At 41.1% G+C, this 19032-nt stretch overlaps 1 protein-coding gene across 3 annotated transcripts in view; it reads left to right on the top strand.

Annotated features, from left to right (window-relative positions):
• ZNF445 (zinc finger protein 445) overlaps positions 1-19032 on the top strand; it is a 34337-nt gene that overhangs the window by 3354 nt on the left and 11951 nt on the right. Inside the window, exon 1 of one of the 3 annotated variants that reach the window (XM_004277893.3) lies at positions 1744-1881. The exons of 1 other annotated variant lie outside the window; for it this stretch is intronic. The gene's annotated coding sequence lies outside the window, so the exon portion shown is untranslated. Of the gene's footprint in view, positions 1-1743; positions 1882-19032 lie in introns of those variants that run through there. One more of the 3 variants, XM_049693633.1, reaches the window with a different exon arrangement.

The raw sequence follows: 19032 nt of genomic DNA, 5'->3' as shown, positions 1-19032 counted from the left end.
GCAGCTTGCGGGATCTTAGTTATCTGACCAGAGGTCGAACCCAGGCCCCTGGCAATGGAAACATGGAGTCCTAACCACTGGAAAGGATATCTTTTTATGTGCCCTACAGTCTGTCCTTGGTATAGAGAGGAAGAATTCCAGCCAAAAGTCCCTAATTTAATCAGTTACCCTAATATCTGCGGGCTACCTCTAATACTGACATTGGGAGATTAAAAAGTGCAGAACCTATAAATATTCAGATAGACGTAACTAAACCTCTTCCCAAATTATCTCAATATCCATTAAAATCCGAGGCCACACAAGGCCTCACGTTAGACCAAATCACCCAGGGGCTAACCGTTCCCTGTACCAGACCCGGTGTGTTGCTGTTAGCATAACTGATGCCATCTTGGGCCCTTACAATTTCTACTGTTTTTCACTGACCCTACTCAGGACTGTACTGTGCAGTGAATCACTTCTGTACTGTACCGTGCAGTGAATCACCTCTCTGTCATCAAGGGCTTTTTAGTTAATAAATATCGTTTAATAATCATTAGGTCCAGGAAGCCTCTATGCTCTGTTAGTCCCCAAACAATGATGAAAACCTTCCCTGACGTATTCCCAGCACCCATGAGACTAGTTACCCGTTCATAAATCTTAACTTACAAATGCACCTACTGCCATATCCTAGGTTAACTATAAAGAATTGTCCCAATGGTCCTTCATTTCTATTCCCTTCTGCCTATAAAACCTCTTGCTTTGTATACTCTTCAGAGCTCCTCTCTACCTGCTAAATTGGATGCAGTCTGAATCAGGAATGTCATGGTCCCAACGCGGGTTGGGAAAGAATTTCCAGATACAAGGCAGAATGTAAAGAAGATAGAATTTATTAAAGGGAAGGGTCGCTGCCAGAAGAGCAGGCCGGCTTCCTGATAATCAGGGAGAGCCGACCCGGAGCAAGTGTTACTGGTCTGTTTTTATATCCAGGGAACAAAGGAAGTTATGAGTCACCTGCTGATTGGGCAGGGTATGCATACTAACAGTGTGGCAGAGCAGGAGAAGAACGGGGCAAATACCTTTCCTTATATGGGTTGGGAAAGGGACAGGGCATGACACTTGGGAGGAATCAGGGATATTGTAATGGTTGCTACATGACAGTGATAAGAGCCCGGTAACTCCCTGTCCCTCGATGTTGGCCCTTTGAGTTTATCTTGTCCGTTATCCTTGGAGCACCACAATGAATTGCTAATTAAAGCCAAAAGGGCTTTAAAATTTACTCAGTTGAATTTTGTTAACGGGAGAAAACAGCTGAAAGCTGTGGTCAGGAAAAATTTTGTGTGCCTGTGGACTGGGAATGAGCAAGTATCCCTGGTTGTGGTGGTGATGGGGAAGGGACTGTCCTGAACGGAGCCTTCCTTAGGATTTGGTTCCCCTCCTTGAACGGGGCCCCAGAGGGTAATGAGTGGTCCCCTTTACAGCTCCTCCTGGCCAGCCTGGTCATCTAGATCTTGCTGGTCTCTGATTTGACCCCTGGCTTTGATCCCGTTCTTCCCTGGGGGGAGGCAGCCCTGGAGGGATGCCCTGCACACAAATGGGGAGGGGTGTAGGAAAACAGGATAAGACGGATGGAGCTCTGGGGTACCAAGAGAAGACAGGCGCCCAGTGGGTTAGGTGGGGTGTGTGGGGACCACCTCCTGGGTTGGGCTCAGAGGTCGTCCAGCAGGGCACTTGGTCCCGGGAGAAGCCGAGACGACGGCCCTCCCAGCTTCCTAGAGAGGCCGAGAGGCCCGGGGCGGTGACGCGCTTGCGCGATACGGGCCAGCGGAGAGCCGGGCGCGGGGCTACTGGCGCGGCCTGGGCCGTGTGGTCAGGGCACCTAGGAGCTCGCGGCCGCGGGAGTCGGTGAGTGGGGCGGCAGGGCGGCGGGGCGGCGGGGCGGCGGGGCGGCGTTGGGGGGAGCGGGGCGGCGGGGGTTGTCTTGGGGGCGCGGGGTTCCCGGCGGGCGGCCGGTGAGGCTCGGCCTGGAGGCTGCGCCCGGGCTGGGGTCTGGCCTGGGAGCCCAACCGCCGCGGTGAGGGCGTATCTGCCTGCGCTTCGCTGCCCGGGGCGGGAATCTGGAGTAATGGTTTCTGTGTTTTATCACTTCTCCCAATTATGCAAACAAAGCGTATTCATAACATGTAATTAGATGACGCGGGTGAGCGTTAGAAAAGTGAAAGTACCCGCAATCCGTTGTTTTCGTTCGGAGGCTTCCTGACCTTTTAAAATTTGTGCACGATTATGCAAACTCTTATACATGTACAAATATATATTTTTAAGAAGTGGGATTATTTTACTGGTTTTTAAAGATATATAATCCATATATTTTATTTTTAATTAAAAAAATTGAGGTGTAATCCACATAGAACAACATAGTGGTTTTAGGTGTACAACATGATTCCGTATTTGTATACTGTTGCTTTTAAAAAGCTTTTTTTAGTAGTATTGTGATAAAATGCACATAACATTTACCACACGATACATAAAAATTGATCATTTAAGCCATTTAAAAGTGTATAATTCAGTGACATGTACATTAATATTATTGCTTTTTGAAAATTATATCGTCTTCAACTTGTGGAATGCATTTGTTCATATATTGGTTAAATTTGGGGCCAGCAGTGTGACACCACTGAGACATATTTTTGCAAGTATAATTAAAAAAAGAATTTTGTTTTCCATAGTACACATTACATGAAGCTGTAAATGCTCAACAAGTGATGTGTATTAGGTTGATTGTTTTCAGAATGAAAGTACTATATAAAATACAGTTTTTAAACACAAGGTAAAGCTGTAACCTAAAACCACTCTACTGTCTTCTCACTTACATTGGCCTAAGAAATCAGAGAATGTTCATCTTCTTAAAAGTGTGGCGCAGTGGTTGAGAGTCCGCCTGCCAATGCAGGGGACATGGGTTCGTGCGCCGGTCCGGGAAGATCCCACATGCCGCGGAGCGGCTGGGCCCGTGAGCCATGGCCGCCGAGCCTGCACATCCGGAGACTGTGCTCCGCAACGGGAGAGGCCACAACAGTGAGAGGTGCTCGTACCACACGCACACACACACACAAACCCTTTTTATTTTGAATAATTGCAGACACACAGAGGGTGTCAGAACTTTACAGAGTTCCCTTATATCTTTACCTGGTTTACCTAAAGGTAATGTCTTGCATAACTACAGTACAGTCATCAAACTTAAGAAATTTGCAGGGGTCCAATACTATTAATTAAACTGCTGATTTATCCAGAGTTCATCACTGTCTTGCTAATGTTCTTTTTCTGTTCCAGGATCCAGTATACAATCCCTCATTCCATTTAGTTGTCACGTCTTCTAGTCTCCTTCAGTCTGTGACAGTTCCTCAGTTTTACTTGTTTTTCATGATTTTGAAGTATTTTGTATTTGTAATTTTAGAGTGACCCTCTCGATTTGGTTTTGTCAGATGTTCTGCTTAGATTGAGGATGATATCGATATGTCTTCTTACTGGTATACTACTCTTTTTGTTTTTGGTTGTGTGGGGTCTTAGTTGCGGCTCGTGGGCTCCTTAGTTGTGGCAGGCGGGCTCCTTAGTTGCAACTCGCCAGCTCCTTAGTTGTGGCATGTGAACTCTTAGTTGTGGCATGCATGTGGGATCTAGTTCCCTGACCAGGGATCGAACCCCAACCCCCTGCATTGGGAGTGCGGAGTCTTATCCACTGCGCCACTAGGGCAGTCACTAAATTATTCTAACTTTGGCCATTGGGAACTCTTTCAAGTTGGCTCCTGTTTCCCCTTACATGCTCCTTTCCTTTTTTGTGTCTTTCTCTGATTTTCAGGCACCACAAGCTATTCATCTTGTATTTTCACCTCCCCCAGCCCTGGAATCAACCATTTCTGCAAGGATTCCTGGTTTCGTTTATTGTAGAATGGTATTGAGAAACCAAATTTTGGGCACTAGGTTGAGTTCATTTCTTAATTGGCAAATTGGTATAAATATTATTTTAACATTTTAAATGTGTACTAGAAGCAATCTTTCTTTAGTGGCAATTGTCTTAGAAATTTGTTTGTTTATTATTAGTGTATAAAATAAACCTTATGTACTCTCTCACTGGCAGGAAAAAGATGAAAACAAGAGATTACTTAATGGGGATTTTAAAAGGAAATCAAAATTACATTGCATATTGCTTTGCAATGTTGTGTTGCTTTCTGCTGTGTAACAGGGTGAATCAGCTATATGTATACATGTGTGCCCATATCCCCTCCCTCTTGCGTGAGCAAATATTTATTGATTACCTATTGTGTGTCAGGTAATGGGGACCTATTGTAATAAATATGGCAGTTCAGAATCCTGATCTTATGAAGTTTACACTGTAATTGGGGAAAAAGGGAACAATAGGCACATCATTGAAATTTCTGAATATATTACCTAAAAGGTATGTAACCTAAAAGGTATGTAAGAAAGAAAACAAATTCATAGAACACCAATGACTTAGATATAATTTAAAAATAATCCTTCTTTGACACATCTGTTGACATAGCATTTCTTAAAGATGTGTCATACTGAAAAATGGGGAGTACTATAGTGCCATTCTATTGGCAGATACTCTTGGAGATTCCCAATTAATATATTACCAGGCTCTGAAACGTTCTGAAAGTAAGATATGTTTCATTTTCTTTAAGCTTTCCAAAGCTTGTATTTTTTTTTTACAAATGCAGCTCTGTAGTTTTTACCAGATCATATAAAAATGTATTTGAAATACTCTCATAAAGAACAGGATAAAGAAGCAAATATAAATCATCTGAAGTCACACCATCCTGAGATAACCACATAAACATTTTGCTGCTGCCGTTCCTTTCTTTCATCTCTCCACATCTGTATAACGACACAGTCAAATGTGTATTTAGAGATTGTTCTAAAATACTGTCCTTATTGTATATGTACTTTTCTCTTTTTTCCTTTTCTCTCACCTCTCCATCCTCCATCCTGAAAATCACTATTAAGGATCTGGCTGTTACTTTGTTCCATATTCATATTATCATGTACAAGTTTTTGTGTAAGAAGATGTTAAATGGGATTGGTCCTGTACTCGGAGTGGGCTGAAACCCTAAACAGAAATGGTGAATGATAAGTGTCAAAACATTCTAACCATTTTTAGAGAGAGGCCCCAGACACATTTTCACGTGACTTATTAAAAGGTGAACAAAATTGGGCCTGTGAATCTTAGTCACCCCCCAACTTGAGCCTATGTGTGAATACTTATTCATATGAAGAGTGTTGGTTGGCCTGACAGTGAGCCAGCATTTTCTCTTCCTCATATAGCAGGGGATGCTATCTTCCCAGGTGCCAATCCAAGTGCAAGAGTAGGGAGTGAGGAAGGCAGTAATAAAGTCCTTTGAGAAGATTAAAGGAGGCTTGCATAAGAAGATTCTGCCATGTTATTTTCTGACTGGATGCTTGTTGACCTAAGGAAACTAACTCATCAGCCCAGCCAGCACCACATCCACTTCTATTTACAAAAGAATTCTGAGAATATGATATAGTCCTACAAGAGTTTGGGGAATACGCCATAAAATCAGAGGCTGCTAGAATTCCCCTGACATCAGCATAAGAAGAGAAGATTGTGATGGGGGTAAAGTACATTTCCACAGATTTGGGGCAAGAGGGTAAGTTTTCCATAAGTCAAATGATACCATAGATGTAAGTAGGCTGAAGCTGCCTTAAAAGAATCCCCTTTCAGGGTACCTGGCAGAAGGAAACGACCCCAAATATAAATCCTTTGAAAAGGAGGTAAGAGAAAAATTTAAAAGGATAAACCAAAAGTGCATCACGCGGGCTTCCCTGGTGGCTCAGTGGTTGAGCGTCTGCCTGCCAATGCAGGGGACGCGGGTTCGTGCCCCGGTCCGGGAAGATCCCACATGCCGCGGAGTGGCTGGGCCCGTGAGCGATGGCCGCTGAGCCTGCGCGTCTGGAGCCTGTGCTCTGCAGTGGGAGAGGCCACAACAGTGAGAGGCCCGCGTACCGCAAAACCAAAACAAAACAAAAGTGCATCACTCAAATTAGGAAAAAGTGGACTATAAAAGGCCACTTCATCAAGGTGCCTGGGGTAGGGGTGCCAACAAAGAATCTACAAATGCATTCTCAAGAGGAGCTAGCAGCAGTTGGATGTCTGCCATAACAGACAGCATATAAGAGCCAAGAAAGAACTCCAGACAGCATCAGATTTTGCCTGGTTGCCTCTCATTTCTTTTCCCTGCTCTGACACTGGAAGAATCAGCAAGAAAGTGAGGAAGGCAAGCAGAACAAGATAGAAAAACAGTGAAAGAATAGATGATACTGCATCACTACTCACCCCGTCCCTTCTCATCTTCCTCACTGCCGCTTTGCAGAAGCAAGAATTCAGCCTGAGCTAGGGGTAAGGGAGAAGATTTGAATTGGTTGAGAGATTGAAGTTTTGGTATTAAGTTAGACTGGGTTTTTTTATTATCTTTTTAAAGAAATATTTATTTATTTATTTGGCTGCCTCAGGTCTTAGTTGCAGCACACAGGATCTTTGTTGCCGCACCTTTTTAGTTGCAGAATGCAGGATCTTTAGTTGCGGCATGCAGGATCTAGTTCCCTGACCAGGGATCGAACTTGGGCCCCTTGCGTTGGGAGTGCAGAGTCTTAGCTACTGGCCCGTCAGGGAAGTCCCGGTTTTTTATTATCTTAAAAAATGGGTGGAACTGCCAAGAGATCTGAGATCAAGATTAATTCAGGGACAAGGAATATCCCAGAAAGTCTGTTTGGTCATCAGTGGAGAAAAGTAAGTTATTTCCTTTTTGCATTCCCTTGAGACTATCACATTTAATAAATAATATATAGATATAGATAGATACATATAGATATCTTGTATATATATATCGTGTGTGTATCACTATTAAATATATAAAATGCAAAAAAAATTACATTGCATATAAGATGATAGAGCAAAATGACAGAAAGAAGAAAATGTTCCCATTCTTTTTTTTTTTAATACATTTATTTATTTACTTTTGGCTGCGTTGAGTATTCGTTGCTTCGCGCAGGCTTTCTCTAGTTGCGGTGAGCGGGGGCTACTCTTCGTTGCAGTGGGCGGGCCTCTCATCTCACTGGCGTCTCTTGTTGTGGAGCACGGGCTCTAGGCGCGTGGGCTCAGTAGTTGTGGCTCGCAGGCTCTAGAGCACAGGCTCAGTAGTTGTGGTGCACAGGCCTAGTTGCTCCGCGGCATGTGGGATCTTCCCGGACCAGGGCTCGAACCTGTGTCTCCTGCATTGGCAGGCGGATTCTTAACTACTGTGCCACCAGGGAAGTCCTCCCCTGTTCTTTTGAAAGCCATTTTCATTTGGGAATGAAACTGGGTGGAGGGATGAAGCTCTGGGGGAGAAGAGGCCTGCTCCATCTCAGGTTGCTCCCCAGGCCTGGGGGCTCCCATTTGTGGTATAATCTTAACAAGTTGATGAATGAAGCTTTTCTTCTGTCCTCAGAAGCTAGTTGGGACCTGGAAGGAACCCTGAGGCATTAGGATACCTAAATTTAATTGGGCAGTTTCAGCTCATTGGCCCCATCTCTTTACTATGCTGTGGGGCTTTCATTCAGACTTCGAAAGGCCCAGGAGGTCATTAACTATTTTTTTTCTTTTAAAGGAATGGTTTTCTTTTTTTTTTAAATTTTTTTTGGCTGTGTCGGGTCTTAGTTGCGACATGTGGGATCTTTGTCTCAGCATGTAGGAATTGTGGTGCACGGGCTTCTCTCTGGTTGTGGCGCTCGGGCTCCATGGCGCGTGGGCTCTCTAGTTGTGGCGTGTGGGCTTAGTTGCCCCGCGGCATGTGAGATCTTAGTTCCTTGACCAGGGATTGAACCATCGTCCCCTGCATTGGAAGGCGGATTCTTTAACACTGGACCACCGGGGAAGTCCCAGGAAGTCACTAACTTTTATCCATGTTCATGGTTGCAGGGGCTGGGCTCAGAGGGCTGGAATCTTTTGCCATATTCACAGACAGTTGCCCTCATTTTTCTGTTGGTCCATCTTCTCATCACCTCTTTACAAATACTTCACTGACCTCTTCGGACATTTCTGCAGCAGCTGCTTCAGAACAGGTCAGCTTGGAGGCTTATGTTTGGTGCTGATTTCCCTGTGGGTCTCAATTTCCTGAGATAGGTCAGTGCCATTTACATTTCCCGCTGGGTGCGTCTCTTCAAAATATTTCTCTCTGGTCTCCAGTTCATTGTGTTGCGTCTCACTCCCGGATTTCTCTGCACCTGAGTGTCTTTCTCTTCCCCAGTCTTTCTGCAAGTTTGGCTGGGAAAGTCTCTCGCCTCTTTCTCTGACTCTCAGCTCCCTCCTGAGCAGCTCCCGTTGGTGCTGCTGCGGCTCAGCAAGGCTGGAGCCTGCCCCTGCCGCTCCGGAGGCACCTTTCCTCTTCAGCCTCCCCTTGTTGTGTCTTCAAGTCTCTTTTTATAGGCCTTCAGTTATGTACCTTATCACTTCTCAGTTTTTCTTTGCTTTTGTTTTCTCTGTGTACTTATTTTCCTTACCCCATCCCCTTCTTTCGCAGCAAAGCTTCATTTCTCTGCCAAAACTTCAGCAGCTTCGTCAGCGCGTATGATCCCAAAGTAGTTCTTCAATTGATTCTCCATCCCCTTGTAGCAGCACTGCAATTTCTTTTATCTGGATGATGGTGGGGATATTGAATAATAGCCTCCGAACTGAGAAGAAACTTTGAGACCAAAACGTGAAGCAGGCAACTCCATGAAGTATAATTATGATGTTTATTGTGGGTACTTATATAGGGGCAGTACGGGCGGACAACCACCAGAGGCATTTGTAGCTGAACTCTATGCTGCCAGAAGGGGCGTGGGGGAATTCGTTTATTTATTTTATTTATTTTTTAAAAAATGTTTTCTTATTTATTTATTTTATTTATTTATTTTTGGCTGCACTGGGTCTTTGTTGCTGTGCGCAGGCTTACTCTAGTTGCGGAGAGCCAGGGCTACTCTTCGTTGTGGTGTGCGGGCTTCTCATTGCGGTGGCTTCTCTTGTTGCAGAGCACGGGCTCTAGAGCACAGGCTCAGTAGTTGTGGCACACAGGCTTAGTTGCTTTGCGGCATGTGGGATCTTCCTGGCCCATGGCTCGAACCCGTGTCCCCTGTATTGGCAGGTGGATTCTTAACCACTGCACCACCAGGGAAGCCCTGGCATGGGGGAATTTAAAGGGACCAAAGCTAAAGATAGAATCTGACTACTAAGCGAGAAGCACATTCGTGCCAGTGGGAACTGGGGGTTTCTCCTCCCTTCTGAGGTCTCATGAACATTATTCCTCATGGACCATTAACCATCTAGACTAGCAAAATGCATTCTTCCAGTTTTCATATCAGATAAAGGCAAGAGTAAGAGTTGATAGGGAACTTACCTGGCTTTGGGTGCATTCCTTGTGAGTAGGCTAAAGCTCAGAAAGGGGACTGTGGGCCTAAGATGGAGCTGACAAAGTGAAGTCAGTGTGGTCCAGCCACATAGATGGCATGCTTTCTTCATCCCATCTCAGTTTACAGTCATCTGTTTGGAGAGTCCTAGCAGTACTTGCTGAGTTCAGGAGATGTTTGTAGGTGATGATGGCTTCTGGTTGAAGTAACGGTTTCTTTAAATTTTCTTAACAGTGGTGGGAGGTGGAAGGTTCCACCCTTTCAGGGGAAGATGACCATCATCTGTGACTTGGTGCACTGAGTAATGGGGTCACTTTACAACAGGTGCCAAGGTCTGCAGTCTACCTCATACTTCAGTTGGAGGATGGAGGGAATGAAAAGTGCCCATTGAACTGAGAAGATAGCTTAAGACTGAAAAAGAAGGCAGGCAGCTCCATATAATCAGTGGATCAGTTTATTAGAGGGTAATTTACTCACATGGTGAGATCAGGTGGGTGAACTAGAAGCATTTGCAGCTGCACTCCGCACCACTGAGGGGCCTCTGGAACAGTTTTATTGTTAACCTAGGTATGGGGGGGGGGTATGTGCTTGGAAATAGGAAGTGCATTTCTTTTTTCTTTTTTTTTCTGGGAAGTGCATTTCTAAGTCAAGTTTTATGAATGGGTAACTCGTCTGGTGGGCGATGGGAATGTGTCAGTGAAGATCGTCATGGCTGTTTGGAGACTGTTAGAGCATAGAGGCCACCTGGAACTAATGATCCTAAAACAATATCTATTAACTACAAAGCCCTTGATGACAGAAAAGTGATTTTACCTCATAGTACAGTCACAGGAAGGGTCACTGGAGGGACAGGAGGAATTGAATGGGCCCATGATGGTGGCAGTTATGCTAACAGCCATACATACTTCTTTGTAGACTCTTGGTTTGATTTTGTTTTAATATGCTCTTTCTTGCTTTTTTCTTTTGCATGTTGTGGTTTTGGGCAGCATTTTACTCTCTTTTGTTCTCTACCTCAGTTGTCAATTTTTGTCTTACTTTGTTCTCAGTTCAACCAGCCTTCTTTGGTTTGGTTGTTGACTCAGTGGCTAAAACAGAACAAGGGTCAGTGGGGTTTCTTTTCCCTTTTGCAGTTACTTGAGCTGCAGCCACCATCTACATACAACTGCCCTTCAAGGACATGTAACCTATTCTGCTGAGTGCCCACCTTTTCAGTCCTGGGAGCTGGTACTCAGTACCTTTTTTTTTTTTTAATTGGCTGCACCCCGTGGCATGCGGGATCTTGGTTCCTTAGTTTCCTGACCAGGGATTGAACCTGGTCAGTGAAAGCGTCCAGTCCTAACCACTGGACCTCCAGGGAATTCCAGTTGCTTTGTTTTTTAAGCAGAATTATTTATCACTTTGCTGATTATAAAAATAATGTACAATTCAGGGAACATAGACAAATAGGAATGGAAAGCTCTCTAGTCCCACTTGCCAGAGGAGATTAACTGCTGAAAACACTTTGGTGGCCAAGGCTTAGGAACTTTTTTGTGCCTATGCAAACTGTGCTTTATTTTTATTTTGTTTAAGACATAAGTGAGCTCATAAGTATAATTTCTAAAACTTGCCTCTTAATTTACTTTTTTGGGGGGGAAATTGGGAAAAGACAAAAAATACAAAGAAGAAAATAACAGGCAGGCGTATTTCCAACACACAGGAGTAACCTCTTCTAACATTTTGGCATATTTGCAGTCATCATTGTACAATCTTAAAAGAAAAAGAGACCTTGAACATAAATGTTGTGTTAAAAAAATCAAATCACTACAAATAAAGTCTCCCTTTAACTGTTACTTCCAACCTCTCCACTTCCACAATCAGTAGGAGTTTTTGTAAATCTTTTTAGGCCATTTAAAAACCTTTCGAAAAAAAAAAAATAAAAACCTTTCGAGTGCTTTTATGTACATCAGACCTAAGAAATTTAAACATAAATATGATTTTAGGTTTTTTCTCCAATTATACCTAAGTTCTTTTTAACTTAGCATACGTTTTTGATACTGTTGGGAAAAGCAGTCAGGCGCAGCTGCTTCTCTCTAGCATAACTCTGCAAGAGTAGCCCTGGCTGAGGACATTTTCTTGCAAAGAAATCAAGAGCCCTCATAGCCTGTGCTGTGCTTAGCCTTTTGAGGGACTATCTTTACCTGTTCAGTGCTTAATGTGTACCCCTTTTTTCTTCTTTTTTTTTTTGGAGAATTATGTTTTTTAAAAAAATTTATTTTATTTTATTTTTGGCTGCGTTGGGTCTTTGTTGCTGCGCGCAGGCTTTTCTCTGGTTGCAGTGAGCGGGGGATACTCTTCGTTGTGGTGCGTGGGCTTCTCTTGTTGCTGAGCACGGGCCCTAGGCATGTGGGCTTCAGTAGTTGTGGCACGTGGGCCCAGTAGTTGTGGCTCGCAGGCTCTAGAGTGCAGGCTCAGTAGTTGTGGCGCACGGGCTTAGTTGCTTTGCGGCATGTGGGATCTTCCCAGACCAGGGCTCGAACCCGTGTCCCCTGCATTGGTAGGTGGATTGTTAACTACTGTGCCACCAGGGAAGCCCCCCTTTTTTCTTCTTAGGTGCATGTGTCAATGGCCCCCAGGCCCTCCCTTGCTTTCTGTATTTCAGACCCCATGGGTAAGGGGCCAAGGTTCTTCTACTGTATCATGAAGGGTGGTGCTGGTATCTGTTCCACCTGCATGGCTTTGGCTGTGAAGTGGATCCGTTGGTCATGGGGGACCAATGGTTTGCAGGGGGTTGAATCTTGTACACTTTGTTTTCTTCTCTTGCTCTAAGTGAACACTGTATCACTTGAGCCTCGTGTGTGTGTTGTCTGTTCTCAGGAACTTAGAATTACGCTCTGTCTTTTCTGTGGGTGGCACTGATCTGCTTTTTAACCTTGGCTGCATAGCTTGACCACCCAGTGAACAGTGAAACAATTGTATTCTTTCTTAAAGGTCTTGTACAGTCTTTTAAATTGTTGTATGGTATTTCATCCTATAAAGTGCTACACTTTTATTTAGTTGTATTGATGGGCAAGTAGGTCATTTCCAATATTGTGTTATTACAAAGAGTACTCTAGTGAACACCTGTGTAAATGCCTCAATACCTGTGCAAGTGTTTTTCCAGGGAGCTTCCTAGAACTGAAATTTCAGGGGCATAGGTAATATGACTTTTTAGCTTCACTGCAGACTTTCAAACTACTTTTCCTAGTGGCTGTAAACATTTACACTTCTGTCCAGTGGTTTGTGCTTTTGTTCTTTTTTTTTGGACAAGAGGTTTTAAAATACTGAATAGTCATATATCACCCTTTTTCCTTTGTTTCCTTAAGAAATCCTTGCTTACCCCAGGGCTCTTACTCCTTTTTGTTTGTTTTAATATTAATTAATTTATTTATTTGGCTGCATCAGGTCTTTGTTGTGGCACACAGGATCTTTAGTCGCGGTATGCGAACTCTTAGTTGTGGCATGTGGGATCTAATTTCCTGACCAGGGATCGAACCCAGACCCCCTGCATTGGGAGCATCGAGTTTTAGCCATTGGACTGCCAGGGAAGTCCCTGTTTGTTTTTGAAGTTAAATCTTTAGCTAGAACTCGTTTTTTGTGTGATCCCCTGCAGGTACTGAAGGATGGCTGTATCCGTCTATCTGGGAATGGAGTTGCAAGTAGTAACTGTACGTTTAACTTAATGATGCGTGACTGTTTTCCAGTGTGGCTGCACAATTTACATTTCCACCAGCAGTGTATGAGTGTTCCAGTGTTTATCTCTACATCCTTACCAACATGTTATTTTCTGACTGTTTGATTCTAGCCATCCTAGTGGATGTGAAGTGGTATCTTATTGTGGTGTTGATGTGCTTTTTCCCTGATGACTAATGTTGTTGAGGATCCTCTGTGTTTTTCAGCCATCTTTATAGTTTCTTTGGAGAAATGTCTGTTAAGATGCTTTGTCTAATTTTAATTGTGTTGTCTTTTCATTATTGAATTGTAAGTTATTTATATTTTCTAGTGACAAGTCCCTTATAAGATATGTGATTTGTAAATTTTTTTTTCCCACTCTGTGGGTTGTCTTTTCACTTTCTTCATGAGACCTTTGAAGCACAAGAATTTTAATTTAGGTGAAGTCCAATTTATCTATTTTTTCTTATTTTTGCATGTGGGATGCATTTGGTAGAACCCATTGACTAATCCATTGTCACAAAGTATTACACTTACATTTTATGATAAGAATATTATAGTTTTAGCTTCTTACATTTGGGTCTTTGATCCATTTTGAGTTAATTTTTGTATATTGTATTATGTAGGGGTCCAACTTCATTCTTATTCATGTAGACATATAGTTGTCCATGTACCACTTGTTGAAAAGACTATTCTTCCTCCCTTTGTGTGGTCTTGGCACACTCGTTAAAAATAAATTGACCATAGACAATTTGTGGACTCTTAATTCTGTTTCATTGATCTTTATGTCTTTCCTTATGCAGAACCACACTGTCTTGATGATTGCTGCTTTTTTATAAAGTAAGTTATGAAATCTATTCTCCCAGCTTACGCTTTTTAGTTTTAGTGTTTCATTTTTTTAATAGATTATACTCACTCAGAGTTATTATAAAATATTGCTGTAGTCCCTGTGCTGGACAATATATGCTTGTAGCTTATTTATTTCATACATAGTAGTTTGTACCTCTTAATCCTCTACCCCTGTCGTGCCCCTCCTCCCTTCCCTCTCCCCATTGGTAACCACAAATGTTTTCTCTGTTTCTGTTTTGTTATATTCATTTGTTTGTTTCATGTTAAATTTTAATTAATTAATTTATTTGGCCATGCCACACGGCATGTGGGATCTTAGTTCCCTTACCAGGGATCGAACCCACGCCCCCTGCATTGGAAGCTCGGAGTCTTAACCACTGGACTGCCAGGGAAGTCCCTGTTTCATTTTTTAGATTGCATATTTAAGTGATAACATACAGTATTTGTCTTTCTTTTTCTGATTTATTTCACTAAGCATAATACCCTCCAGGTCCAACCATGTTGCAAATGGCAAAATTTCATTCTTATTTATGGCTGAGCAATATTCCACATCTTCTTTATCCATTCATTTGTTGATGGACACTTAGGTTGCTTCCATGTCTTGGCTATTGTACATAATGCTTTTATAAGCACGGAGGTGCATGTATCTTTTCAAATTAGTGTTTTTGTTTTCTTTGGGTATATACCCAGGAGTGGAATTGCTGGATTATATGATGGTTCTATTTTTAGTTTTCTGAGGAACCTTCATACTGTTTTCCATGGTGGCTGCACGAATTTACATTCCCACTAACAGTGTACTAGGGTTCCACATCCTCACCAACATTTGTTATTTGTGATCTTTTTGATGATAACCATTCTGACATGTGAGGTGATATCTCATTGTGGCTTTGATTTGCATTTTTCTGATGATTAGCAGTGTTGAACATCTTTTCATGGGCCTGTTGGCTGTCTATATGTCTTCTTTGGAAAAATGCCTATTCAGGGTTTCTGCCCATTTTTTAGTTTGGTGGTTTGTTTTTTTGACATTGAGTTGTGTGAGCTGTTTATATATTTTGGATTTTAACCCTTTATCGGTAATATCGTTTGCAAATATTTTCTTCCATTCAGTAGATTCTCTTTTCATTTTGTCAGTGGTTTCCTTTGCTGTGCAAAAGCTTCTATGTTTAATTAGGTACCATTTGTTTATTTTTGCTTTTGTTTCCTTTGCCTTAGGAGACAGATCCAAAAAAATATTGCAATGATTTATGTCAAAGAGTGTTCTTCCTATGTTTTCTTCAAGGAGATTTATGGTTTCTGATCTTAACATTTAGGTCTTTAATCCATTTTGAGTTTAATCTTTACTTCATTTTGAGTTTATTATTGTGTATGGTGTGAGAAAATGTTCTAATTTTCATTCTTCTACATGTAGCTGTCCAGTTTTCCCAGCACCACTTATTGAAGAGACTGTCTTTTTTTACATTGTATATTCTTGCCTCCTTTGCCGTAGATTATTTGATCATAAATGTGTGGGTTTATTTCTGGACTCTCTATTCTGTTCCACTGATTTATGTGTCTTGTATGTGTATGTGTGTGCACACATGTGCAGCACCATACTGTTTTGATTACTGTAGCTTTGTAGTGTACTCTTAAGTCAAGGAGCATATCTCCAACTTTGTTCTTTTTTCTCAAGATCACCTTAGCTATTTGGGATCTTCTGTGGTTTCATATAAATTTTAGGATTATTTGTTTTAGTTCTCTGAAAAATGCTGTGGGTTTTTTGATAGGGATTGCATTAAATCTGTAGCTTGCTTTAGATAGTATGGACATTTTAATAATATTAATTCTTCCAATCCATAACCACAGGATTTCTTTCCATTCTTTGTTTCATCTTCAGTTTTCTTCAATAATTTTTTTTTAATTAATTAATTTACTGGCTGTGTTGGGTCTTTGTTGCTGTGTGCAGGCTTTCTCTAGTTGTGGCGAGTGGGGGCTACTCTTTGTTGTGGTGCACGGGCTTCTCATTGCAGTGGCTTCTCTTGTTGTGGAGCATGGGCTCTAGGCACGCAGGGCTTCAGTAGTTGTGGCACGCGGGCTCTAGAGTGCAGGCTCAGTAGTTGTGTTGCATGGGCTTAGTTGCTCCACAGCATGTGGGATCTTCCCAGACCAGGGCTTGAACCCGTGTCACCTGCATTGGCGGCGGATTCTTAATCACTGCACCACCAGGGAAGTTCCTCAATAATGTTTTATAGTTTTCAGAGTATATAGGTCTTTCACCTCCTTGGATAAGTTTATTCCTAGGTATTTTATTCCTTTTGATGCAATTTTAAGTAAGGTTGTTTTCTTGCATTTTCTTTCTGATTCTTCATTACAAGTAAATAGAAAAGCAATAGATTTGTATATATTAATATTGTATCCTGCAACCTTACTGAATTAATTTAGTCTAACAGTTTTTTGGTGGAAGCTTTGGAGACTTTAGGGTTTTCTATATATAGTATTATGTCATCTGCAAATAGGGACATTTTTACTTCTTCCCTTCCAGTTTGGTTGCCTTTTATTTTTTTTTCTTGTCTGATTACTGTGGCTAGGATTTCCAATACTATGTTAAGTAAAAGTGGCAAGAGTGGGCATCCTTGTCTTGTTCCTGATTTTCGAGGGAAAACTTTGAGCTTTTTATCCTATGGCGTTAGCTCTGGGTATGTCATAAATGGCCTTTGTTATGTTGAGATATTTCCCTGTAAGCCAACTTTGAAGGGAATTTTTATCATGAATGGATTTAAATTTTGTCAGATGCTGTTTCTGCATCTATTGAGATCATGTGGTTTTTATTCTTTATTTTGTTAATGTGGTGTATCTCATTTATTGATTTACGGATGTTGAGCCATCCTTGCATCCCTGGAATAAATCCCATTTGATCATGGTGTGTGATCCTTTTTATATATTGTTGAATTTGGTTTGCTCATATTTTGTTGAGGATTTTTGTGTCTAGGTTCATCAGAGATACTGGCCTGTAATTTTCCTTTTTTGGTAGTGTCTTTGTCTGGTTTTGGTATCAGGGTAATGTTGGCATTGTACAATGAATTTGGGAGTGTTCTCTCCTCTTCAAAAGTTTGAGAGGAATAGGTATTAGCTCTTCTTTATATGTTTGGTAGAATTCCCCTGTGAAGCCATCCAGTCCCGAGATTTTGTTTGTTGGGAGTTTTTTGATTTCTAATTTAATTTCACTACTAGCGATTGGTTTGTTCAGATTGTCTGTTTATGATTCAGCCTTGGAAGAGTGTAGGTTTCTAGAAATTTATCCATTTCTTCTAGGTTGTCCAGTTTGTTGGCATGTAACTTTTTGTAGTATTCTCTTAGGATTTTTTTGCATCTCTGTGATATCGGTTGTAGTTTCTCCTCTTTCATTTATTATTTTGTTTTCTTGGGTCTTTTCCCTTTTTTTGTTAAAGAGCCTGGTTAAAGGCTTATCAGTTTTGTTTATCTTTTCAAAAAAAAACCCAGACAGTTCTTAGTTTTATTGATCTTTTCTGTTGTTTTAAATCTCAATTTTATTTATTTTCTCTCTGGTCTTTATTATTATTTCTTTTCTTCTGCTGATTTTGGGCTTCATTTATTCTTCTTTTTCTAATTCCTTTATATGGTAAGTTTGGTTGTTTGAGATTTTTCTTGTTTCTTGAGATAGGCCTGTATTGCTATAAACAACTGCTTTATCTGTGTCTCATAGATTTCGGAAAGTTGTGTTTTTATTTTTATTGTCTCAAGGTACTTTCAGATGTTCTCTTTGATTTCTTCTTTGACCCATTGGTTTTTTAGTAGCATGTTTAGTCTCCACATGTTTGTATTTTTCCCATTTTTCTTCTTGTAATTGATTTCTAGTTTCATATCATTGTGATTGGAAAAAATGCTTGATATACTTTCTGTCCTCTTAAATTTGTTAAGAGTGTTTCGTGGTTTAGCATGTGATCTATCCTGGAGAATGTTCCATGTACACTTGAAAAGAATGTGTATTGTGTTGGTTTTGATGGAATGTACTATAGATACCTATTAAGTCCAGTTGGTCTAATGTGTCATTTAATACCACTCTTTGTTGATTTTATGTCTAGATGATCTGCCCATTGATGTAAGTGGGGTATTAAAGTCCCCTACTGTTATTGTATTACTGTCAATTTCTCCCTTTATGTCTGTTAATATTTGCTTTTTGTATTTAGGTGGTCATATATTGGGTACATATATGTTAACGAATGAATGTTATATCTTTTTTTTTTTTTGGCTGCGCTGTGTGGCTTGCGTGATTGTAGTTTCCTGACCAGGGATTGAACCCACGCCATCGGCAGTGAAAGTCCTAACCACTGGACTGCCAGGGAATTCCCACATATCTTCTTCTTGTATTGATTTCCTTTATTATTGTGTAATGTCCATCTTTGTCATTCGTTATAGACATTGTTTTAAAGTCTACTTTGTCTGATATGAGTATAGCTGCCTCAGCTTTCTTGTCGTCTCCACTTGCTTGAAATATCTTTTTCCATCCCCTCATTTTCAGTCTGTGGTGTCTTTAGCTGTGAAATGAGTCTCTTATAGGCAGCGTATAGATGGATCTTGTTTTTATATTCAATTAGCCACCTTTTGTCTTTCGATTGGAGCATTTAGTCCATTGACATTTAAAGTGATTATTGATAAGTATATACTTTTTGCCATTTTGTTACCTTGTTTTCTTGTTTTTTATAGTTCTTCTTTGTTCTATTCTTCTGTTCATTTCTTCCTTTGTGGTTTGATGATTTTCTTTAGTAGTATTCTTGTGTTCCTTTCTTTCTAGTATTTGTATATCTATTATAGTTTATTGATTTGTGGTTATCATGGGGTTCATATATGTTGACCTGTAACTATATCTACTTGTTTTAAACTGATAATCATTTAAGTTCAAAATACATTCTAAACGATTTATATTTTTCATTCCCCTCCCCCACATTTTTTGATTTCATATTTTACATCCATGTTTCTCCCTTAACTGTTTACTGTAGTTACAGTTGATTTTACAATTTTTGTCTTTTAATCTTTGTGCTAGCTTATTTAAGTGGTTGATCCTCAGCC

The sequence above is a fragment of the Orcinus orca genome, chromosome 10 (assembly GCF_937001465.1).
Source record: "Orcinus orca chromosome 10, mOrcOrc1.1, whole genome shotgun sequence".
NCBI classification, from domain to species: domain Eukaryota; kingdom Metazoa; phylum Chordata; class Mammalia; order Artiodactyla; family Delphinidae; genus Orcinus; species Orcinus orca.
This window is presented reverse-complemented; position numbering and strand designations above follow the sequence as displayed.